The 24,796-nt window shown below is 50.4% G+C and overlaps 1 protein-coding gene across 1 annotated transcript in view; it reads right to left on the reverse strand.

Annotated features, from left to right (window-relative positions):
* Nucleotides 1-23,386, reverse strand: part of PTPRA (protein tyrosine phosphatase receptor type A) — a 135,542-nt gene extending 112,156 nt beyond the window's left edge. Inside the window, exon 1 of the mRNA XM_058024575.1 lies at nucleotides 23,197-23,386. The gene's annotated coding sequence lies outside the window, so the exon portion shown is untranslated. The remainder of the gene's footprint in view (nucleotides 1-23,196) is intronic.
* Nucleotides 23,387-24,796: the final 1,410 nt, after the last annotated feature.

Genomic DNA, 24,796 nt, shown 5'->3' on the forward strand with positions numbered 1-24,796 from the left:
GATGAGAGACAGAACACAATTCCTGCCCTTTTGTGTTATCACCTGCTCAGGTTTGGGTGGCAAGGAGGGGTTCAGCACCTCTGTTCCACACAGCCTGACAGTGCTGCAGGTTCCTCACCAGGGATCAAAGCAAAGAGCCAAGCTGAGCAGCCACAATGAGAGTCACTCCTCCAAAAAATACAGAATGAGCTGATTTATGGACTTACCAAGGAGGGAAGCTCTGATCAGGGTCCTTTTTCTCAGGGTTCTCATGTATTTTAGGTTAGCTACTCACTGAGGAATCCACAAACTGCCCATGATGAGAGACAGAACACAATTCCTGCCCTTTTGTGTTATCACCTGCTCAGGTTTGGGTGGCAAGGAAGGATTCAGCACCTCTGTTCCACACAGCCAGACAGTGCTGCAGGTTCCTCACCAGGGATCAAAGCAAAAAGAACCCAACTCCTCCACCAGCAGCAGCTCAAGAAGCTCCCAGTGTTGGCTGCCCATCCTGGAATCACAGTCCTCATCCTAATTTTTTTATTTTTTTTTTAAAGAATATAATAATCAAAACTTGTCTCTTGCTGGAAGGCTAACAGCTGCATGACAGCCACATTCCAAGTTTTCTACTCATTCATGAATTCAAAAGTCAGGCTGAGCAGATGCACCATTAAGTCCAGTTCCCTTATTTTTGCCAACACATGTAATTATCCCCAACTTCAGAGACACAAACTGCTCCTGGAGAAGTGACTTGTCAAACAAGGAGATGACAGAGGCAGCAACAAGAGCCCACTCACCCTGCCACTGGTCTCATGTCTCACAAAATAATTGCCTTCCCACCCAGAACTAAAGGTTACAACTACAGAGAGAATGAGTCAAGCAGGAAAGACATATTTAAAAAATGGGGGAAAAAATGGAACAAAAAAAGTTTTATGAAAACACACCAGCATGTGTAAGACAGGAGGGAGACCATTTCTGCATTGCACCTTGTTTGCTCATGCTTTGTCTCAGCTGCCAACCACAAATGAAGTATCTCAGTTAAAACTTTGCTCATCTGGTACCTTTAATACTTACTCAGTCACTAGAAACTGAACATCTGTTTTGCTTTGAGGCTTTCAGCAGTGACTCAATGTTATCTGCAGTGCTGGACTGCTGAACATGAGTATTCCTGAGGTTTTTTTTCTCCCCCCACACCCCACTCCTAGCAACAGGCCTTCTTGCTTTGGGGAGGAATCAGCTGACAAAGTTGGGTTATAAAATCGTTACAGCTTGACACGAGTTGAGGAGGGAGGGCAGGAAACAGAGAAATTTCATCCTCAGCTGGAAATAACCCAGCTGAGATCTCCACCAGTGTGTACCTGGGTCCCACAGCTCCCTGAGATCAATCCACCTTTGGCTCCCAGGCTCTGGAGAAGCAGCAAGCTCCTGCTGTGTTTACAGGCAGCTCGATAAACACAACACAATTAAAATCCCTCCAGCAACCTCTCACTGTGTGCATCCCCCCCCAGGGCTGTGAGCAATCCCAAAGCTTTATTTGGGATTTAACCTCTGGGCACTGCAGAGAGCTCAGCAGCACATCTCCATCAGCAGGGAGGTTCCCAAGGTGGAGGAATAGCTGTGGGAAGAGGATGCAGCAGCAGGAAATATCCCAGCACCCAGGGACCCAATTAAGTGGCTGCCAGAAGCCACCAGCATCCCATTAGCACGGTACACGCTGTGCCTGCACAAAGGCACGCCACGCCTGGGAAAAGGACTCCAAGGATAACATACTCTGAGTGTGTGTGCCAGGGAAGAGCCTGGGCATGGTCATCCTCTTGTCCTGCTCTAAGAGAAGGGATCTGGGCAGTATCCAAGCTGGCCCATTGTTAAAAGTCATTTCCCTGCTGTGTGTGCAGGGATGATCCTGCTGCTCCTTCAGGGAGTGGGAATTTTCACTGGAAGGGCATCAGACAAAGCAAATCCATAGGTCTTCCCTTCAGCTCACCAAATGGTGGCCATAAAACAGAGCCAGGTGTCAGAAAGGATACTCAGGGTGGCTTTATGGGGTTTCAGAGAATCACAGAATATCCTGAGCTCAAAGTGACCCAGGCAGGGATCATTGAATCCAGCTCCTGTTTCACCATCTCCCACCTCAGAGATGGGCACACACACAATCACTCAGGCCCTAAAGGACCTCCAAGAAAACTGAGTCCAATCTGTGACCCATCAGCACCCTGTCACCCAGACCAGAGCACTGAGTGACACATCCAGTCCTTCCTCAAGCACCTCCAGGGATGGGGACTCCACCACCCCCTAGGCAGTTCCAGTCCAGTATTTTATCACCTTTTCTATGAGGAATTTCCTCCTAATGACCGACTTGAACCTCCATTGGAGCAGCTTGAGACTGTAAGGAGTTCACTGAAAGGGTTTTACAACCTTATATACAGATAAAGGGCACTGACATTGAGGATTCAGAAGTTAACCTGCTGGGAGATAAAGGTTCAAAGGGAAATGTGAGAAAATCCCTACTCCTGGCTCCCACCCCAGCACTGGAAAAGGCTTCTGTCCATTTCAGTGAAATTTTAAAACTGAAATTTCAGGCACAGGGACAGCCTGACACTGTCCCATGAGCACAACAGACCCCATCTGAGATCTGCTTAATTCAGTTCCTCCAACAGCAATCAGCAGCAGGTCCAGCAAGGTCAGACCCACACCAGTCCCTACCATTTCCTCCCCAGAACACTTCCCAGTCTTTAGCACTGACTGTTTCTACCCAGGGATCTGTGTATCTTCCTTCCACCAGTTCATCCAGTCACCTTCCTGATCCATGGCAGTTTTTGAGCATCCTACAGAAAGCAGCAGCACAGGGTGCCCAGAGAGGCTGTGGCTGCCCCTGGATCTCTGCAAGTGTCCCAGACCAGGCTGGAGGGGGCTTGGAGCACCCTGGGACAGTGGAAGCTGTCCCAGCCCATGGCAGGGTTTGGAACAAGTGGATTTTTAAGCCCCTTCCAACTGAAACCATTCTGTGGTTCTGTGATTAACCCGTGGAAATTCTTACAAACACTGACAGTACACAGGGGGAGGATGTGCAACCAGGACAGCACCATCAACATCCAAAATTCTGATTCCCCAGAGCTCACAAAACTCCTCTGAGTCCTCTCCCCAAAGTTTTTACACTGCTAACACACAGCACAATGAACAAGTGCTGCCATGCAACTCTCAGGGATTCAAACTGGGCTCCTCATCAGAGGCTCTGCGGGCAGCGAAGCAGCAGAACTGGTTTGGAAAGGAGAAAAGGAAAGAAAACACAGATGACTCTGATAAGATGTCTAATTAATAAAGCACAAACGAGACAGGCTGGTTCAGGCTGCATGTCCCATCTGCTCTGCCTTCACTCAGGATGGTTCCCATCCCCAAAAGCACAGGTTTCCACGCAGATATTCCCACATGCTGACATGACAAAGATGTGCCTTCAGCATCCCAGCACACAAGCTCTGCTCTGGCATTCCTGCACATCCCCGAGCTCCTTTCTTTTAGGAAAATAAAAAATAGGAGTGCCCAGCATGCAAAACATGGGTTGGGACACCAAGGCCATCTCCCAGAGACCAAACACTAGAGTTTGGTATGAGTTTGCCATAACTTCATCAGTCCTCTGTGACCTAACCTACCATTAAAGCTTTACCCCAAAATAGTTAACATGTTTTAAGATCTGCTTTAAGCAACATTGCAATCAAGTTGTGTGAATTTATTTATAAATATTTATTTGAAGACCTGACAGCTCCCTAAGGCCAGCAGTTGAGTTATGGTTCTGGAAGTTGATGTTCAGACAAGGTCTTGATCTCTGAATCTTTCTGGTCCTCCTTTTGAAAAAAAATAATCAGAGAAGACACACACAGTAGAGTCCCAGTAGTGGGAAACATCCAGACACTCTCACAGTTGTGCATCCAGGCCCTAAAAGCTTCAACAAAATAAAAAAAAAATGAGAGAAACAAAAGGGAGCAACAGGAAACTGATGGTCAAGCGGTGCTGATAGTCCTGGTGCTTTCTGAGGACAGGCTGACTCATTCTCCCCAGTTAAAAACCCAAACAACACCAGCACCAGCCAGCCTGCTGGAGGTGGGAGTTCATGGTTTTTTCAGGTTTCATTGCTATGGGTGGATTTAATGAGAATGGAAAGCTTTCAGGGAGGGTAAAGCCTTCAGAGGCAGAGAGGAAGGTACGGTCAGTTCTGGAGAAGTTTCTCCTGCATCACTTCATTCATGGCCACAGCAGCTGAAAAACCAGCAAGAGTCAGGCTCTGGAAAGATAATCTGGTCTATTCTTTTTCAAAACATGGGACTGAATGAGCAACGTTCTATTGGGAAAGCCCACATGATGACATGGAAGAAAGAACCAGCCTGGTGTTCCAGCCAGCCAAATGGGGAGCACCAAGGCTTTATCAGAGGAAAACCTTGAGGAACTTGGATGCAAACAAGTTCATCTCCACCTGGGATGCCAAGATCCTTCCACTGCCTTCATACTGAGGAGCTATGAACATCATAAAGGTCTGATCTGCACTGGAGGAAGGACCAGGGAGGATGTGCCATGGCAGAAGCATCCCTCACCCAAGCCAAGGATCCAAATATGATTTTTTTCCAACATTGCTACATCCAACCTCCAACCTTCAAGGCTGTAGCTTGCTCCAGTCCAGCTCCTGTCCCCACACCCCTCAAAATCCAACAATTAACAGCAATAAACAAGCAATAATCAGTGGGGAGCTGCTGCTTGTAAATCAGTTGCCACATCCAGGACAGTCGCATATCGCAATGTGAGAGGAACAACAACACAGTGATGGTGAAACCCTGCAGCAGAGATTTCTTCTCCAGACTCCAAACTAAATCCAGACAGCTCATGTGGGTGGCTGGAACTTCATCCCAGGAAAGCAAACCAACACAGGAAGCCTTAGCTGCACTGGAATATTCAAGATTTCAGGCAAACTACTTAAAAGCAAGCAGTTCTCCTCAGGAAATGGACAATGAGTTGCTGGCAGCATCCTGGAAGCCTTTCCTCTGACAAAGAGCTTTTACTGAGGAATGGAGCTCACTCAGGTACAGGCACAAAATAAAAGGCAGAAGTTGAACTGGAACTTGCTGACGAAGCTGAGCTGGGCCAGGGGGGGCAGGGGAGATCCAGGCAGCAGCCAGGGCTCTGCAACAGGCATGGAAACAAATTTCCACGGGAGCATGTTGCTTTAAAATCAGCTGTATGAGATCATCTTGTCCCCTTGAGTATGTTGTTTCCTAATATTTTGCCCAGACCAATCACAAATGTCAGAAGCAGTGATTGGGTCTGTTGGTTTGGGTTTTGTTTTTTTGGGTTTTTTTTTTATTACCTTGAGTCCCTGCAGAGCCTGTTGAGGATGAGAATTATAGACCCTGTTCTGTCTTTCACATTACAAATGCAATTACCTCTGCAGCCTGATTGCAGAGTCTCCTGTCAGAGTGATTCTGCAAGAGGCTGGAAGAACAGCTTGCCTTTCAAAGGGAGTTAGGAACATTCCTGCAAGTCCTTCCATGCCCTGTGGTCACGTGCTGGTGAAATTTAAGAAAAGCACATGCAGTCCCAAGGGAAGAGCATCCCTTGGAGAAAGCTGTTCTTACAGCCTTCAAAAAAGGATGTGATGAAATGCCCTTGAAAAGTACAACATTTCCTGGGCAAAAATGTGATTCTTCTTGCTTTTCAATTCTCTTCCCCAGAGAATGAAGAAAAAATTCCACGGTAAGATGATTTTGAGATGGAAGGGACAGTTTGGAGATGGGTTTGTCCTACCTGGTGCAAGAAATGTGGGACTGAGCAAAGCAAGAGATAACACTGAGGTCAGTTGGACTTCTCTTTCTAAAGCAAAAATCCAATTCTTCTTGCTTTTCAATCCTCTTATCCAGAGAATGAAGGAAAAGTTTCACTCTGAGATGATTTTGAGTAGGAAGGGCAGTTTAGAGATGGGCAGAGCTGTTCTACCTGGTGTAAGAGATGTGGGACTGAGCAAAGCAAGAGAGAACACTGAGGTCAGTTGGAATCCTCTTCAAAAAGCAAAAATCCAATTCTTCTTGCTTTTCAATCCTCTTATCCAGAGAATGAATGAAAAGTTTCACTGTAAGATGAATTTTGAGATGGAAGGGACAGTTTGGAGATGGGCTTGTCCTACCTGGTGGAAGAGATGTGGGACTGAGCAAAGCAAGAGAGAACACTAAGGTCAGCTGGACTCCTCTTTCTACAGGCAGCAAGCATCTTGGATTTGTCTCTTGGATAACTGCAAGTGGAAATTAGCACTACAAGCTGGAAACATCTGGAGATGGGGTGTTAAACAAGATAGTGCTGGTGGGCCACATCTGGTTCCCACATTTTCCTTTCAGCCTAACCAGAGGCAGGAGTCAGGCATGCAGGACGTCCAGTGGAGCTGGGAATTCTGTGCTGGATGATCAGAGAGGCCACTGACACCAGGTGAGAGCTCCCTTCTCCTCCAAGCATCCCCAGAACCAGCTGTGCCAGGCTCTGTGTCAGCCCCAGTGCTGGCCAGGCCAGGGTGCTGTGCCAGAGCACGCCAAGGGAAGCAAGCTGAGCTGCCTTACTCACCACCAGACGTGGTCCAACACGTGCAGGAAGGAGAGAACAGAAAAATCAGCTCTCCAAAACAACACCAGCTCCATCTTACATCAGCTCACCCTGCCGTGAAACACCTCAGCAGCTCTTGGCACCTTCATTTCCTCCTGGCACCGGGGCAGCAGCACTCCCTGCTCAGCCAGGGATTGATGGAGGGGCCAGTGCTGCTCACCAGGGCCACAGAGAACTCCCAATTTGGACAAGACAGGGCTTGATCCCTCTAATCATTAAGCAGGAAGTGGGAATATTAAGTGCAGATGTTAATGGTGAAAGAGGCAGAGCTGACACTAAGGTGAAAGAGAGGCTGGGAGACAGAATTGAAAGAGTTTGGATTGGATATTAGGCAGAAATGATTCCCTGTGGGGGTGGTGAGGCTCTGGCACAGGTTGTCCCATCCCTGGAAGTGTCCAAGGCCAGGCTGAATGGGGTTTGGAGCAATCTGGTCTATGGAAGGTGGCCCTGCTTGTGGCAGGGATTGGAATGGGATGGTCTTTAAAGATCCCAACCCAAACCATTCTGAGATTCTGTGCCTAAACCACCGAGTTCAGCTCACAGCACTTGAAATCAAAGACCACAAGGTTTCACAGCTAATTGTCAAACATGGAAGTCAATGCAGAATGTTCTATTCTAGGAAAAAAATTAAATTGTTGCCTCCTCAGCTGCCCATTACCTGAAGTGGGATGAATGAGCCCCATTTCTGAGGGAATAAATCCCTGTTGGACCAAGGAATAGGGAACTGGAGTGGGAAGTGGCCAGCATCATTGGGCCTGTTCTCCAAGCAAGAGCCTCCAGGCTTAGGGCATTTCAAAGACCAGCATTTCTCAGTCCCACAGCACCAACTCCTCCTCTCCTTTCATTTCACATCCATCCCCTTCTCCCTGGGGACAGCAGGCAGCCTGGTGTGACACAATGGGAATAACCCCAGGCCCTCATCAGGCACCAAATGTGTGAGCAAGGCAGGCTTTGATAAATGGGAGGAGGGTGGGGAGTGAAGGAAGGTTCATGGAACAGAGCTCACAGAAGACAGAAATATTAAAGAGTTTCAACTCTGCACCCAGGAAACAACAAATAGGCATCTTTGCACTCAAAGCTGCTAAAAAACAGAGGAAAGAAAAATAACAGATGTGAGAATTAAGTGGGCAAGTGTTTGGTGTGTGATTTTGTCCACAGCAAAGGGACAAAAGGGGGCAGGTTTTCAGAAGCAGAGGATGTTTGTGGCTTTAAGGCCAGGTTTGAGGGGCTTGGAGCAACCTGGCCTAGTGGAAGGTGTCCCTGCTGGTTGGAATTGTTGGTCTTTAAGGTCTTTCCAACCCAAACCATCCCATGAACAGCAGCAACACTTGGGAGCTCTCTGGCACAAAGCTTGAGGTGCCTGTTCAACACTGCTGGGCTCTGACAAAATTCAGTACAAAAAGAAAGTTTTTCTCAAATCATCATTTTTGTGTTGCTTCCAAAATTGAGACCTGCAGGAGCTCAGTGTCCCCATCTGGCACATCTGCAGTGCTGGAGCTCAGGATGCTGCAATTCTGGGTGCCAGGGCATGGGGGGAGAAGGGAGGCTTTGGCAGCTGGAGGCCAAGAGGGAAGGAAGAGATAATCCAAAAAGTAAATAATGAATTTAGCTTCAGAACAGGATGGACCAAAATTGCTCCCAAAAATAAATTCAAGTGGCTCTTAGTAGCAAGAAGAGATTTAACCACCACACTCCTTTTCAGTTCCTCTCCCCCAAACCATCATTCCCAATGTTCCTCAAGCCTCTTGTTTCTCTCTGGAGGCGGATCTAAGGAGCAACCTGCAACCTGGGGCTCAGATCCAGGATGGAAATGACTGAGAATGTCTGAGGGGAGAACACAGTTCAAATGCTTTGAAAGCTTTGGAGTGTTTTATTCAATGTTTTGATAGCTTCAAATCAAATCAGGGCCCAGCTTCTAAAATATATATGAAGTAAAACCGTCAGCAATGAGAAAAATGTATTCTAATGTAACATCCAACACCACAGGGTCATTTGGAACTGCACATCAAGTGACCACAGGCAAATTGGGGTAGCCAGAGATGCTTCAGAACTGGCTGAAGAGCCACAGGAGGGTCACTGCAAGGGCTTCCTACAGGAAGGACACAAAATTCCATCCTGCCTTTGGCAAAAGCCACTGTTACTGAGAGCTGGCCCAGGGATGGAACTTGGCAGCCCAAGTCCAAAGGTGGGTTTGTGCCACAGCACCTGCCAAGGCTTGACACAGGACTGGTTCTCCAAAAAACCCACCAAAATTCATTAATCCAGTGGCTGAACTCTGAATCTCCCCAGGGCAGAGCCTGCAGGACCTTAAATAAGGGTTTCATTCAGGGAGAGACACAGAGATCTGAGCTCTGCATTCCAGGTGCTCCCCTGGGAAGTGTCACAGCATCCCAAAGGAGCTGAGCTGCCATTTGTCACCTCCAGAACAAAACAATCCTCCTGGAAATGCCCTGTGCCAACAGCCCAGTCCTGCCAGAGAAGACAAAGCTCAAGGAATACTTGAGGAGGAGTCACATTCACATTTTCTGGAAAAATCTCTTTGCCCAGGATTTTTGTCCTGGGAAGCTGAGAAGCCTCAGAGAAAAAGGAAAACAATTCTTATCTCATTTGCTTCTCCTGTGTTGTGCTCATGTGGAATGTGTTTGGAGATTGTTCACCCACAGGTGATTGTTCCATTGGATTCTGCTGGGAGTTGTTTTCACTCTTTGGCCAATCAGGGCCAAGCTGTGTCAGGACTCTGGAAAGAGTCAGCAGTTTTCATTATTATCTTTTTAGCCTTCTCTAAGTATCCTTTCTGTATTCTTTAGTGTAGTTTATAATTCTTTAATATAATATAGTATCATAAAATAATAAATTAGCCTTCTGAGAACATGGAGTCAGATTCATCATTCCTTCCTTCATATGGGGGGGAACACAAATACAATAAAAAGGTCAGCAACAATTCCTGTAACAGGCAAAATGGGAAAAAAAAAAAAAAAAGTGGAAGTGGCAAACCTGTTCCTAGCCCTGGGCTCAGGATCTGATGGCAGGGCTGGGAGCCTGCCTGGAATCCCATTTTGGAGGGGGGACATGGAATGCACTGCCAGGACCATCACAGGGGCTGGGAGCAGCTGAAGTGGCACAGAAAGTTCTGGACGTGGGATGGGAGCAGCCCCAGCCATGATGGGTAATGCAGAGGTGACCTTTCCATGCTGGATTGAAAAGCCTGGAATAACAGCAGGCACCTATGGAAGCTGTCACTGCACTACCCCCCTGTCCTTCATTAGTTAATTAATGACATTTCTGCAACTCCACTGCCTTAATGAAGCAGCAGGGGAGGGAGAATTCAATATTAAATATAAAGAATGATCTTAGCTGGGCAGGGATACCTTCTCTGGCTTCAGGAACTCAAATTTCCTTAAATCCATGGCACTTTCCTTGGCCTGTGGGGCACTGAACAGCCCAAAATTAATCTCCCTGTACACACACAGCATCATGAGTTCTCTGAAAGGATGAATCCTTGCAAGCTTCAAAACACAATTTTAAAGATTCTCTCCCAAACTGAGCCTGTGAGATTTGCACCCTTCAAGCACAAGAGAAGCTGGAGCTGTCCCTGGATCCCTGCAAGTGTTTAATGCCAGGTTGGATGGGGCTTGGAGCACCCTGGGACAGTAAAAGGTGTCCCTGCCCATGGCAGGGGTTGGAACCAGATGGTTTTTAGGGTCCCTTCCAACCCAAACCATTCCATGATTCAAAGATTTTATGAAATTCTGGCATTCTGGGCAGCAAAAGGCAGGAATTTGTTTTGTGCAGCAGAGACATTTAAACTAATTAAACTCCAAGACTGGTGTTCTGGTCTGTCATGTCACCTCCAGCGAAGCCACAGCCACCAAGCCAGACCCCACCTCTCAAGGACCTCTTTCCACAGCAGCTAAACACACTCATCTCCAAAGATCCCACGCTGGGAACTCTGAATCCATCCTACAAAAATAAAGCCATTCCAAATAAGCCATGCCAAAGCAGCTGAGTGAGTATTGAGCAACTGCAAAGTTCCTGGCTTCCTAAAGACACTCATGATCTTGCAGTAACTTCAGAAAACCCCAAATGGGTCAGTTCCTGGGTTTGGATGTGGGGGAGCTCAGTTTTCCCAGCACTGGCTGTCCAGGAGCCCTGGCTGAAGTTTCCAGGCAGTTCTCAACAAGTTCTGCCTTTTTCTGCTGCCCAGAATGCCAGAGCTTCACAGAATCACTGAATCATGGAATGGTTTGGGTTGGAAGGGACCCTAAAGAAGGGACCCAGGCAGACCTGCTGTGGCTCATCCCTGAAGCACTTTTTCCCCTCAGGACTTTCCACCTCTCCCATCCACTTTGTGCACAGAGTTAGTTCCTCCTTCTCTGTCCACAAACAAGAGCAATAGGCAGAGCACAAATTCAGTTTCTCAGCCCTGAAATTCCAAAGAGGGGTTTGTTCAGTGCCGGGGCTCCCTGGCTTTGCTCCAGGGGGGTTGCAGAGGGAATGGAAAGGGATGTTTTGGGAGACCCTAACTGCACATGGTGTGATGCCCCAGGGGAAGGCAGCTCCAAGCTCTGCCAGCATCCTGCCTACAATTCCTTTGGCACTTGGGACTGAACCATTCTCAAAAATGATAAGCAGGAATGACCTGGGTGATGAGCGAAGGGCTTTGTTTAAGTTTGCAGAGAACAAGAGCCATGAATCTCCTACCAGCTGAGCTTGTGGCTCAAGAAATGTGGATCTGCAGGACACTGAGCACCCTCAGACCCTTTGATGTGGGCAATGGAGCTGGGGAAGGGTCTGGAGCACCAGGAGGGGCTGAGGGAGCTGGGAAGGGGCTCAGCCTGGAGCAAAGGGGGATCAGGGGGGACCTTGTGGCTCTGAGGGGACAGCCGGGGGGTCGGGCTCTGCTCCCAGGGAACAGGGACAGGAGGAGAGGGAACGGCCTCAGGCTGGGCCAAGGGAGGGTTACATTGGATATTTAGGGAAATTTCTTCATGGAAAGGGCTCTCCAGCCCTGGCACAGCTGCCCAGGGCAGTGTTGGAGTCCCCATCCCTGGAGGGATTTAGAAGCCATGTGGATGTGGCACCTGGGGACATGGTCAGTGGTGGCCTTGGCAGTGCTGGGGGAATGGCTGGACTCAAAGATCTTACAGAGCTTTTCCAACCCAAACAATTCCATGATTCTCTGATACACATGGCAATGCAGACCAAGCAGCACCTGGCAGGATCAGGCCCAGCAAAGTGGTTTAACAAATCCTGACTTAAACCTCCACCTAAAACACCCTCTGTGCTGGGCAGAGGGGCCTGCAGGGAATGCAGCAGCTCTGGAAAGAGGAAAGAACTTGCAGGGGATGCTGCAGCCCCTCCATGGAGAAAGCACCAGTCTCCCAGCATGTGCCAGCTGCCCCCAGCCTCCCCCTGCAGCAGCACCAGATGCTCCATGCCATGCTGCTCGCTCAGCTGTGCCACAGAGCAAACTGGCACTGAGGGCTCCCAGGTTCCCCTTTCTGCCTGCAAACAGGATGAGCTCCAGCTGAGGATGGATCCTTTTAAAGCAGCTCCCTGCATTTCACAATTTATCTTCAAGTTTCTACAAGAAGAGGGCAACATATGGGAAGTTACATAAACTCCAACAACCCCCACAGAATATCCTGGAGAAAAAAAAAAAAGGCAAATCCCTCTGCACAGGCACAGAAGTTGCTCTGAAACATTTTAAGGGAAGTGAGGAGTAAATCCATCGTTATATCATGAATAAAACCTGGACACAAGAAGCAGTATCAGATACTCAGGTGCCTCCACAGCCAATCCTGGGTGGATCAGATGTGTCACCTTTGTGGGAGATGCACCTGCAGCACTGGCTTTGCACATGGATCACCAAGAGCTCCCCTGCAGCCCTGGCTGAGGGACATGAGGTGCCACAAGGACCCTCACAACAGCCACCAAGAGGGATGAATTCACTTGGAGACCCTCCAAACCATCCTAAATGCTGATGGATCCAAGCTCAGGCAGCCACCAGGTTTGCCATCATCCTTTCTGGAGCCTCAGTTGAGAAGGGGATCAGAGAGATGAGAAAACATGACTGCACCTTTTATTTACCTCTCAGGAGAGCAGGGATCCACCTCAGCCCTTCCACAGCTGCTTTCCTCTCTCAACTAGCCTTTTCCTGATTTATTATCCCTGCTTTTATTCAGTTGGATGTTGGATTCTGGGAGGCCAGACCTAGAACCACAGCCCCAGTTCAAGCACAAATGGCTGGGCCACAGATTTCACCTGGAGTCAAAAAATAACCCTCACACCACCACTGAAGGGCAAGACAGGGATAAAAAGAAGATAAATGAGTTGTCTGAATCCAAGTCCCTGGCAGAAGGCTGGAGCCAGGCGGGGATCAGGCTCTGCTCCCAGGGAACAGGGACAGGACAGAAGGAAACAGCCTCAAGTTGCACCAGGGGAAGTTTAGATTGGATAGAAAGGAAAATTTCTTCATGGAAAGGGTTATCAAGCACACTCCTAGATAAGATTAGAAAATAATTGAACCTCTCTAATCCCAGTCTCAGTATCTAAAGATAAACTGCTGCCACCAAGGCACCCAAAGATGCCACCTGGCATTTTCACCCTGCCACCAGAACGAGGATGCAAATTCTACACAGCAACTGGGATTAAAAACATCTATTTGCCTGTAGCCAAATAGGTTTAAAGTCTCCTCAAGAGAAAATCTCGAGGATTATCCATGCTTTCCAATTTATTATTCATTTCTAACTCATCTCCATTCATCTCTAATTCATCATTGAGGGGATGGCATTAGTGTCTGCTGTGGAAGGGGTATGAAACTGCAGCATTTGGAATAAAGTTGTACTTCTGAGCCTTCAAGAGTGGCCAGTTTGCAAGAGAGTGAAATCCAGAGGCTCTGAGACACACCATGTGTTCAACACCACTGGCAAACACATGTGAATATATTTATTTTCAAACACATCCACATGAGCTGGGCTTCTGCAACACGAGTGAGATGATTATCTGCTGGTGTGATAAAAACATGATTCAAATTGTAAAGCAGCAGGAAAAGTTTTGCATGCTGGCCTGCCACACAATATCAGCAGAAAAATTGATGGTACCTCTCGACCTGCAGGTCGTGAGCCAGGATATTCCTGTGCTGATCATGGTGCCTGGAGCAGGAGGCTGTGCTGGAATCTTTATAAACCACTAAAATGCTTTTTAAAAAAATCACACACAAAAGCAAATCCTGTTCTTCATATTTCTCCTCTTACTCAGGGAGATTTACTTATTTGAGGGTTCCAGAAAGCTCTAACAGCATCAGGATTGGCAGAGCCTTTTGCTCCTGGTTTGGAGACCTGAGTTCCTTCCTGGCTTTTTTTTTGTCACCTATTTCCCTGCCTTGCTTGGTCATTTCTTCCTCCAGCCCTGCTGCTCCTGTCCCTGGTCCAGGGCTGGGTCAGCACTGGGTATAGCAGAGTTTTTTGGGGATGGAGTGGCTGGAAGCAAGCAGCACTTTGAGCTGGTTGCAACCCCACTGGGGCCAGGAGCAGATTTCCTGGGTGCAGAACCCTGTGTGACAGGGAGCACAACAGCAGGGACTGACACAAATGAGTCCCATCAGCCCTGAGGTTGTGATTGAAGTGTTTGAAATCCCCAGAGGAGGAACTGACACGCTACCTCCAAAAATCCAGGTGGAAAGGAAGGGATGGAGCTCAGACAATGCCAGGGATGGAGCTCAGACAATGCCAGGGATGGAGCTCAGACAATGCCAGGGACGGAGCTCACACAATGCCAGGGATGGAGCTCAGACAATGCCAGGGATGGAGCTCACACAATGCCAGGGATGGAGCTCACACAATGCCAGGGATGGAGCTCAGACAATGCCAGGGATGGAGCTCAGGCAATGCCAGGGATGGAGCTCAGACAATGCCAGGGATGGAGCTCACACAATGCCAGGGATGGAGCTCAGACAATGCCAGGGATGGAGCTCAGGCAATGCCAGGGATGGAGCTCAGGCAATGCCAGGGATGGAGCCCACACAATGCCAGGGATGGAGCTCAGACAATGCCAGGGATGGAGCTCAGGCAATGCCAGGGATGGAGCTCAGGCAATGCCAGGGATGGAGCCCACACAATGCCAGGGATGGAGCTCAGACAATGCCAGGGATGGAGCTCAGACAATGCCAGGGATGGAGCTCAGACAATGCCAGGGATGGAGCTCACACAATGCCAGGCATGGAGCTCACACAATGCCAGGGATGGAGCTCAGACAATGCCAGGGATGGAGCTCAGACAATGCCAGGGATTTGTGGATCTGCTGCTTAATTGGCAAATTCACCACTGTGGCCTCTTGGAAGGAGTCCAGTGGAGGCCACCAAGATGATCAGATCTGCTGTGAGGAAAGAGAGAGAACTGGGATTGCTCAGCCTGGAGAAGGGAAGGCTTTGGCATGACCTAACTGGGGCTTTCCTAATATTATAAAAATAAAAAAAGAGACTGGAGCAACAGGAGAAGGGGGAATGGCTTCCCACTGAAAGAGAGGAGGTTTAGATCAGATATTGGGAAGGAATTGTTCCCTGTGAGGGTGGGCAGGCCCTGGCACAGGGTGCCCAGAGAAGCTGTGGCTGCCCCTGGATCCCTGGCAGTGCCCAAGGATGGGGCTTGGAGCACCCTGGGATAGTGGAAAGTGTCCCTGCACATGGCAGGGAGTGGAATGAGATGATCTTCAAGGCCCTTTTCAACCAAACCACGCTGTGATTCTGTGATTCCATGATCAGTGCTCCCAGAGGACAAGTGAGGATGGCTGGGTGGCAGTTTTGGGGAGAAGCTCCACAAATTCTCTTTTGGGCAGATGATCTCCAGCTCCCCGGGGAAGAACAGCCCCAGGGACACATCCTGGCCTCAGCAGCCTCAGCAGGAACTGCTGCTCCCCTCAGCCCTGGAGCAAGGTCACCACTGCTGGGGTGGAGCCCAAAGCCAGCTAACCCCCCTGGGGTTTAGATCATCACAACAATCAGAGATTATTTCAAAACCTCCTGATATGGGAGGACAGTCATGCTGGGGGTGCTGGTTCAGCCCCAGAGCGATCCAGTGCTGATTGATTCACTGCTCATACCTGCATCCAGCCTTCCTCTCACCTATTACTTCATCCACAAAACCAACAAGCTCCAACAGGCCAAACCCTGCTTTTTCAGACAGGTATGCTGCTGCAGCACCTCCACAATTGTCACAGACATCTTTTATGAAAAATCCTTTCTTTAGGATTTTTACTCCTGAGAAGCTGAGAGGCCTCAGGAACAAAATGTAAAATTGATTATCTTCTGCTGTGGAATGCAACAGGTGCATCTGTGATTAGCCCATGTTGGATGTTTCTAATTAATGGCCAATCACAGTGAGATGGTTTGGACAGAAAGTCTGAGACACAAGCTTTTGTTAACAGTCTTTCTTTTTCTATTCTTGCTAGCCTTCTGATGAAATCCTTTCTTCTATCCTTTTAGTATAGTTTTAATGTAATATATATCATAAAATAATAAATCAAGCCTTCTGAAAGATGGAGTCAGATCCTCGTCTCTTCCCTCATCCTCAGACCCCTGTGAACACTGTCACACACAATGAGCCTCTAACACACCTTTACTGATGGAGTTTGGAGTGCCAAGAAGTGTCCTGGACCCCCAAATTATGAATTCAGGTTTTAAAACTCTGTGTCTAAGCAGCATCAATCAACCAAGGTGTCTGCTGGTCACGTATCAAGCCAATAAAAGTTCATTTTCTGCCAGCTGGCATTTCCAGGCTGGACATCTCCCATTTCCAATTCCTCCAGGACCCACCCTGAAGAGATGTCCATGGCCTCAGTGCTCACAACCCCATCAGCAAACACTGAACCTGCACTGAAATTCATCTCATTTTACCTGGGTAAAGCAGGAAGGATGCCCTGCGCCTCCCCTTCTTCAGACATGCAGGGATTTGGGGCAGGGAAGGGATTTGGCTGCTTTCCCTTCCCTCACAAAGGAAGGCAGAGCAGGGATGTCCTGGAAGGACCAGAAAATAGCAGTGGATGGAGTCAGACTGCGGGGCAGGATGAGGAAATCCTCCTTGTGGCAATAAAAAGGTCTCAAGTGCTTGGCTGGGGTGCCAGGAATCCACCAACAGGCCAGGCTGGCTCAGAAGCAGCTTTTCACATCAGGGCAGTGAGAACATTTCTGTTTATTTGTTCCTCAGCCTCAGCCAAGAAGGAAGGAGGTGCTGCTCTGTTCCTCCCCTCACCACACTTGTGCTCGGCTCCCTGCAACAGCAGAAAGCTTCAAACTGGTGACACCTCCACCTCCTGCCACCCTGCAATGCTTGGGCTCACAGACAGCTTTTAATTTTGCTTCAGATGGCATGGCATGACCTGACTCACGTGGGAAAGGCAGAGGTTACACTCTCGTCTGCTCCTCTGAAGTCAGAGAACTCTTGTTTCCCATCCCAGGCCCAAATTAGTGCTAATTATTCCATGCAAAATGGAGTTGCTTCAACAGGAAGGAATTAGGACAACAAATTATTCTGGAATAAAGAGTCACTGCTGCCTGAGCAAGCGATCTGTTTGTTTGCACAGAGAAGAAAAGGAGCTTTCTCAAGGCCAGGTTGGACAGGGCTTGGAGCAACCTGGGATGGTGGAAGGTGTCCTTTATCATTATTATTTAAGCTGGAATGAGATGAGCTTTAAGGTCCATTCCAACCCAAATTATTCCCTGATTCTCTAATTCTTCTGTTTGGGGAAAAAAATTAGTTCCAATTTTAAAAATATTTCCAACCTCCACACCTGTTATTCTCCCACAGGTGTAATTCTTCCACAGGTCTTTTTGGGGAAAAAATATTCCCAATTTTATAAAGATTTCCAAGCTCCATGCCTGTTACAGCAGACACCAGGACGTTGTGCACGACCAATGTGCCAAACCCAACCCACACTCAGGTGTTTTGACTGCCACCATCAAACCTGCAGCTGCCATAAACACACAGGTACCACAGGAAGAACCACAGCACGGTGGGTTTGAAAGCTGTGGGTGATGCCTCCAGCCAGGAGAGCCCTGATTTGGGCCAGGGAGGGAGGGGCAGGCACACAGGGCTTCCCTCCATGGAGACACAACCTCAAACCTGCAGGACTTGGGGCTGTGGAGATGAATGACTGGAATGCTCTGGTACAGAATTGTGGAATCACAGCATGGCTTGGGTTGGGAGGGACCTTAAAGCTCATCTCATTCCAACCCCCAGCCATGATAAAGGACATCTTCCACCATCCCAGGTTGCTCCAAGTCCTGTCCAGCCTGGGGATGGAGCAGCCACAGCTTCTCTGGGCACCCTGTGCCAGGGCCTGCCCACCCTCACAGGCAAACATTTCCTTCTGAAATCCTGTCTGACCCAACCTCTGGCAGTGGGAATCCACTCCCTGTGTCCTGTCCCTCCATCCCTTGTCCCAAATCCCTCTCCAGCTCTCCTGGAGCCTCTCTTCAGGCCATGGAAGAGGTTCTGAGGTCTCCCTGGAGCCTTTTCTTCTCCAGGTGAGAGAAGCTCTCAGCCTGAGCAGAGCAGAGGGGCTCCAGCCCTTGGAGAACCTTTACTGCTTCTTCTGGAGCCACTTTAGGTTCTTGTTGGAGCCAGCACTCCCCGCCATCCCCTCCTCCCTGCACAAACACAGCAACCCCTCCCCAGAGGGGCAGCTCCCACCTTGCTGCACTACAGAAAAAACCCAGGTCAGGCCACATGGAGCAGCTGGGGAAGCAGCACTGCTCTCACGGGGAGCTCCAGGACCACGGTGGGAGCCTGGAGATGACCTGGAAATCCTCCTAAAGGGGTCAGACAGACAAAAGAATGAATGAGCTGCCCCTTCACCGGTGCCTGTGTGTGACAGTGACAATGCCATGGATCCCACAGGTTTCCCACACACACAGAAGTTTCAAGTGCTGACAGGTGGCACTCTGACAGCCCAGCCACGTGAGCTGCACCAGAGAAAAAGGGTTTCCAGAGTTGTATTTGGGGGTTTAATGAGCAGCAAACACTCGTGATGAAAGCCACTCTAGCCACTTATAAAAACTGGAGGCATCAGGAAGAACAGGATTGCACCAGCCTGCAGCGATACCCAGGAGCTACTGCTCCAGAGGAAGATGCAAGAAATCATTCTGGACAGCTCAGGAATCACTTGCTTATCACTAAATCTCTTCCTAAGCCCTTCAGATAGTGATTAAGCACAATGGTTCATACCCTAGATATTAAATATTAATCCTCCCTAATGTGACTGCTGATGTTCTGGTTATCCAGTTTGGATAACCACACAGCCCAAACCACAGAAACACAACACACGAAACCCAGCAGTGCTCTGTGATCCAGCCACAGCCTCCCTGGGCTCTGAGCCTGGAAGGAAAGCAGCAGGATGCCACTGAAAGCAAGGGGGAAAGTGTTAAAGAGCAGGAGATGAATCAGCCATGGCTCTCCAGGCGGACATTTCCTACCTCTGCTCAAGTGGCTCTTCCTGCCTGCAGCCTTGGGGATGCTCACAGACCTGCCTGCCTCCCAGTGACTTCCACAGCCAGGGGAAAGCCCAGGGATTGCTTTGATTTCCAGGGGAAAATGGGATTTGTGAATGAGCCCAGAGAGCAGCTGCCAGGGGTCACCGTGTCACACCAGGAGAGGGGACCAGGAGCAGCTGGTGCCAGCCCTGACCCCATGGAAACCCTACAGGTGCCAGCCCTGACCCTATGGAAACCCTACAGGTGCCAGCCCTGACCCCATGGACACCCTACAGGTGCCACTCCTGACCCTATGGAAACCCTACAGGTGTCACTCCTGACCCTATGGAAACCCTACAGGTGCCAGCCCTGACCCCATGGAAACCCTACAGGTGCCACCCCTGACCCCATGGAACACTCCTGGCCCTATGGAAACCCTCAGGTGCCACCCCTGACCCTATGGAAACCCTACAGGTGTCACTCCTGACACTATGGAAACCCTACAGGTGCCAGCCCTGACCCCACGGAAACCCCACAGGTGCCACCCCTGACCCTATGGAACACCCCTGACCCCATGGAAACCCTACAGGTGCCAGCCCTGACCCCATGGAAGCACTCCAGGTGCTCAGTCCCACAGAAAATATCCCACCCCACGCTCCCCAGTGTTTGGAGCATCCCACAGAGCACAGAGTGTCAGCCAAGCACAGCAGAGGTCACACAGCCTCTGGACTGGGATTACCCTGCTGGAAACTCAGAGGGTTGGGGCAGCACAGATGCAGGCTGGCAGCAGGAGGAGACAGGGAGAGGGGAATTGGAGCCACTCATGCATGAGGATGATGATGCTGGACATGGAGCAGGATCACAGAGCAGCACAGAGGTGCAGCTGTTTGTGAGGGATGTGTCAGGAGGGCAGGGCTGTGTCTCCTTAGTCCACAGCAGCACCAGCACGCTGGAAATGGGAAATATCTGTTCCAGCACCCCCCAGTGCTTTCACACAATCCCAGAGCCATTTAGGCTGGAAAAGACCTCCGAGATCATCTGGTGACCAATCCCCACCTTGTCACCAGAGCAGAGCACTCCGTGCACATTCAGTTGTTGCTTGGATGACTCCACCACCTTCAGCCAGCTGTAACCAACCAGGTGCTTTAAGCAAAGCTGTTTTAATAAAGATCAGGCAAAAACCCCCAGGAAGCTCTCCAGCAGGGATGGAAAGAAACCTGTGGAACGGGAAGGTGGCAGTGCCCACTGAGTCTCTGTCTCCCCAGCAGCCCCAGATCCCAGGGGATTTGGGCTCCCTGTTCCCCAAAAACCTTCCTAGCTCTTCACCTGGCCACAGCAGAAGCCACCAGGGAGGTGGCAGTGCCATCACCACCCCTGTGATCCCTGTGACAATGCCATCACCATCCACATCGAGCCTGGGAGTGGTGCTTTCCCAACCAGCACAGAGTTTCCTTCCATCTGATGCTCCACAGAGACAAATCCTCCCTGCAAACCTGGCTGCACATCCTTCCCCTGCTGCAGCAACAGGAATTAAAATAAAGATGAAAAACTCCTGTTGGGGCCGCGCTTTTATTTCCTGTCCTTTCTAGAACTCCTTGTACAGGAGGAAAAAAAAAATAAATCCTTAAATATTTCCAAGCATCCTGCATGCTTGCAGCAAGCTCTCCCCCAGCCACGGGCAGGCAGAGAAAAGGATGACTAATTTTTATTTTAGCATAAAAGACGCTGGGAGAGCGTCCTGTGAACGAGCTCAGTAAATTCCTGAGGCTCCCGGCAAGGACTCCAGCGCTCCTTGCGAAACTTCCCAGCTGGAAATGAAAAGGCACAAAACATCTTTGCTCTCCCCTCCACAAACAGAGCTCGGGATTCCTTTCACGACAGTATTTGGATTTTTTTTATTTTTTTTTTTTTTTAATGTCAGTCCATATTTAGCAGGAGGGAAAAAAAGCCTCCCTTCCTTCCTGTCACATTTTCCACCCTCGATGACATCCAAGATCAGAAACAAGCGAGCGCTGGCCGAGGAGGGAGGAGGATGCAGCTCCCCGAGCGTGGGAGAGCCTGGAGAGGGACAGCAGCAGGGACATTCCCATTTGGGATTCCCGTCGGAGGGGACACACCCTTGGAGGAGTGGGAAGAGCCAGTGGGAAGGGGACAGAGCCCTGGAGGAAGGGACAGAGTCCTGGAGGAAGGGACAGAGCTCTGGAGGAAAGGACAGATCCCTGGACAAAAGGACAGATCCCTGGAGGAAGGGACAGAGCCCTGGAGGAAGGGACAGAGCACTGGATGAAAGGACAGAGCCCTGGAGGAAGGGACAGAGTCCTGGAGGAAGGGACAGAGCCCTGGAGGAAGGGACAGAGCCCTGGAGGAAAGGACAGATCCCTGGACAAAAGGACAGAGCCCTGGAGGAAAGGAGCTCTGGACGAAGGGACAGAGCCCTGGAGAAAGGGACAGAGCCCTGGAGAAAGGGACAGAGCCCTGGAGAAAGGGACAGAGCCCTGGAGGAAGGGACAGAGCTCTGGAGGAAGGGACAGAGCCCTGGAGGAAGGGACAGAGCTCTGGAGGAAGGGACAGAGCTCTGGAGGAAGGGACAGAGCTCTGGAGAACAGGACAGAGCCCTGGAGGAAGGGACAGAGCCCTGGAGGAAAGGACAGAGTTCTGGAGGAAGGGACAGAGCTCTGGAGAACAGGACAGAGCACTGGAGGAAGGGACAGAGCTCTGGAGGAAGGAACAGAGCCCTGGATGAAATGACAGAGCTCTGGAGGAAGGGACAGAGCCCTGGAGGAAGGGACAGAGTTCTGGAGAACAGGACAGAGCCCTGGAGGAAGGGACAGAGCCCTGGAGGAAGGGACAGAGCTCTGGAGGAAGGGACAGAGCCCTGGAGGAAGGGACAGAGCCCTGGAGGAAGGGACAGAGCACTGGATGAAAGGACAGAGCTCTGGAGGAAGGGACAGAGCTCTGGAGGAAAGGACAGAGCCCTGGAGGAAGGGACAGAGCTCTGGATGAAAGGACAGAGCTCTGGAGGAAAGGACAGAGCCCTGGAGGAAAGGACAGAGCCCTGGAGGAAGGGACAGAGCTCTGGAGGAAGGGACAGAGCCCTGGAGAACAGGACAGAGCCCTCAGACCCCATAGGGTGTCCCTTCCAATTCTCCACCCTGGAGCATCTCCTGGAAGGATGGCCCAGGGACCAGCCAGGCCACAAGGCCCCAGGCTGGAATATTGGTCCCCAAAGAAGCTTTTGGCCACCTGGACGTGCCCAGGGATTCAGGAGGGTTCCTCACTGAGCCTGATGGAGGCGTGCAGGGAGCCCGGTGGTGCTGGGTGGTGGCAGGAGGTTGTGGCCATGGTGGCCCTGCCCTGCAGATGTTTTTTGGGTTTTGGAGGGGTGTCCCCAGCTTGGACCCCCGTGTCCAACCCTGTGGGTCACTACAGATCCACAGGTGGGAGTTCATAGAATGAGGGAATGGTTTGGGTGGGAAGGGACCTTAAAGCTCACCTTGTTCCATCCCCTGCCATGGCAAGGACACTTTGCACTGTCCCAGGGTGCTCAGAGCCCCATCCAAGCTGGCATTAAACACTTCCAGGGATCCAGGGGCAGCCACAGCTTCTCAGAGCAACCTGTGCCAGGGCCTCACCACTCACCCAGGGATGAATTCCTTCCTGACATCTAATCTAACCATACTCTCAGCGTGAGAGTATTCCCCCTTATCCTGTCACCCTTATAAAAAGTCTCTCTCTATTTTTCCTGCGTGTTGCATTCAAGCACTGACAGAGCCCCATTAGATCTTCCCGGATCCCTCTCTCCTCCAGGCTGGACAATCCCAATTTTCCCAGCCTTTCCTCGCATCCCTCCCATCAACTCAGTGGCCTCCTCTGGAGCCGCTCCAAGGGAGCAAATCCAAGATCCCCAGCCCGCGCTCACTTTCAGAAATCCTCATTCTCACCAACAAACAACACCGACAAACACACAAACACCAAACCCCAAGTTCAGCGCCGGCAGGGCGGGGGTGCCCCAACTCCACGGACACGCCTGGATCGCTCCCCTCGCCCCTTCCATCACCCCCAGGCCACCACGAGCACCCCGAGCCCAGCCCGGGGGGCACCTGCGGGCCCTCCCCGCTCACCTGCGGCCGCCGCTCCCGGACCGGCTCCCGCCCAAACGGCTCCGCTGCGAGGCCGCCCCGGCCGCCCGTAACCATGGACGGCGCAGCGGGGGAGGACGCGGGGGTGGAGGGGATCGGGGGAAAAGGGGAGGGGGAGATGAGGGAAGGGGAAGGGGTGCGGGAAGCCCCCGCCGCCCCTCGGGGCTCTCCCGGCGCTCAGCGGCGCCGCCGCCGCCGCCCGCCCGCTGCCGCCGCCATCGTGCGGCTCCGGCCCGGGGGCGTGGCCGGGGCGTGCCCATGGGCGTGGCCAGGCGGGCCCGCGGCGCGGGGCGGTGCTGCCCCCTGGTGGCGCGGAGGCGGCACCGCGCCCCTTCCCCGTCCCACGTCCCAAAATTCCGGAGTAGGAAAAATTAATGAATAAATAAATTAATTAATAAATTAATTAATTAACTAACTCACTATTAATGAGGAAATTAATTGCAAACATAAAGTTTTGGTGGGGTACTACAGGAATGTCGGAGAAACCTCTTAGGAAGGAGGCGCAGAGACAGGACAATGAGTAACGCGTACAAGTTGAAAAAGGGGGAATTTCTGTTGGATATCAGGGGGAAATTCTTTGCTGTGACCGTGGTGAGAACAGAGCAGGTTGCCCAGGGAAGTCGTGGATGCCCCAGCGCTGGAAGTTTTCAAAGCCAGGTGGGATAAGGCCTTGAGCAACCTGGTTTAATGGGGCCTCACTCTGACCGTGGCAGGCTTGGGATGATCTTTAAAGTCCCTTCCAAACCTTTAACGTTTTGTGATTCTATGATTCTGGTCTTTATGATCATGATTGTACGATTCTGTGGTTCTGTAATTTATGATCGTGATTGTATGATTCTGTGATTGTGGGATTTATGATGATGATTGTACACTCTGTGATTCTGTGAACAGAAATTCCTGGGTGCAGCTGAGCAGCTTTTTTGTTTTCGTGAGGTAAGTTTTGATCACCAACAAGATCTCTTCTTAATCAGAAACAATCCAGAAAAATGATCCTTTTTTATAATTTAGAATGAGAAAAGCTGGCTTCAATTAATTATAACTACAGAATGGTTTGGGTATGAAGGAACCTTAAAGAGCATCTGGTTCTACTCCCTGCCATGGACAATTTTCCACCATCCCAGGTTGCTCCAAGCCCCATCACCCGTGGCCTCAGACACTTCCAGGGATGAGGCTTTGCTGGAGAAACTGCGCCAGTGCTCACATGAAAGACCAAGTTCCTCATATCCAGGTGGAACTTCCATCAGTTTCTGCCCTTTGCCTCTTGTCCCATTGCTGGGCGCCACGGAGCAGAGCCTAGTCCATCCTCTTGGCACGCCACCTTTAGATGTTTATACACATTGATGAAGTCCCCCCTGAGATGTCTGCTCTTGAGGCTGAACAGCTCCCAGAATCACAGAATACCGAGGTTCAAAAGGACCTCTGGAGATCATCCAGTCCAACCCCCTGTCAAGGCAGTGTCACATGGAGCAGGTGACACTGGAATGTGTCCAGGTGGGTTTGGAATGTCTCCAGAGAGGGAGACTCCAGGGCCTCCCTGGGCAGCTGTTCCAGTGCTCTGCCACCCACAACATAAAGAAATTCT

Source organism: Melospiza georgiana, chromosome 5 (genome assembly GCF_028018845.1).
Source record: "Melospiza georgiana isolate bMelGeo1 chromosome 5, bMelGeo1.pri, whole genome shotgun sequence".
In the NCBI taxonomy this organism is placed as follows: Eukaryota; Metazoa; Chordata; class Aves; order Passeriformes; family Passerellidae; genus Melospiza; species Melospiza georgiana.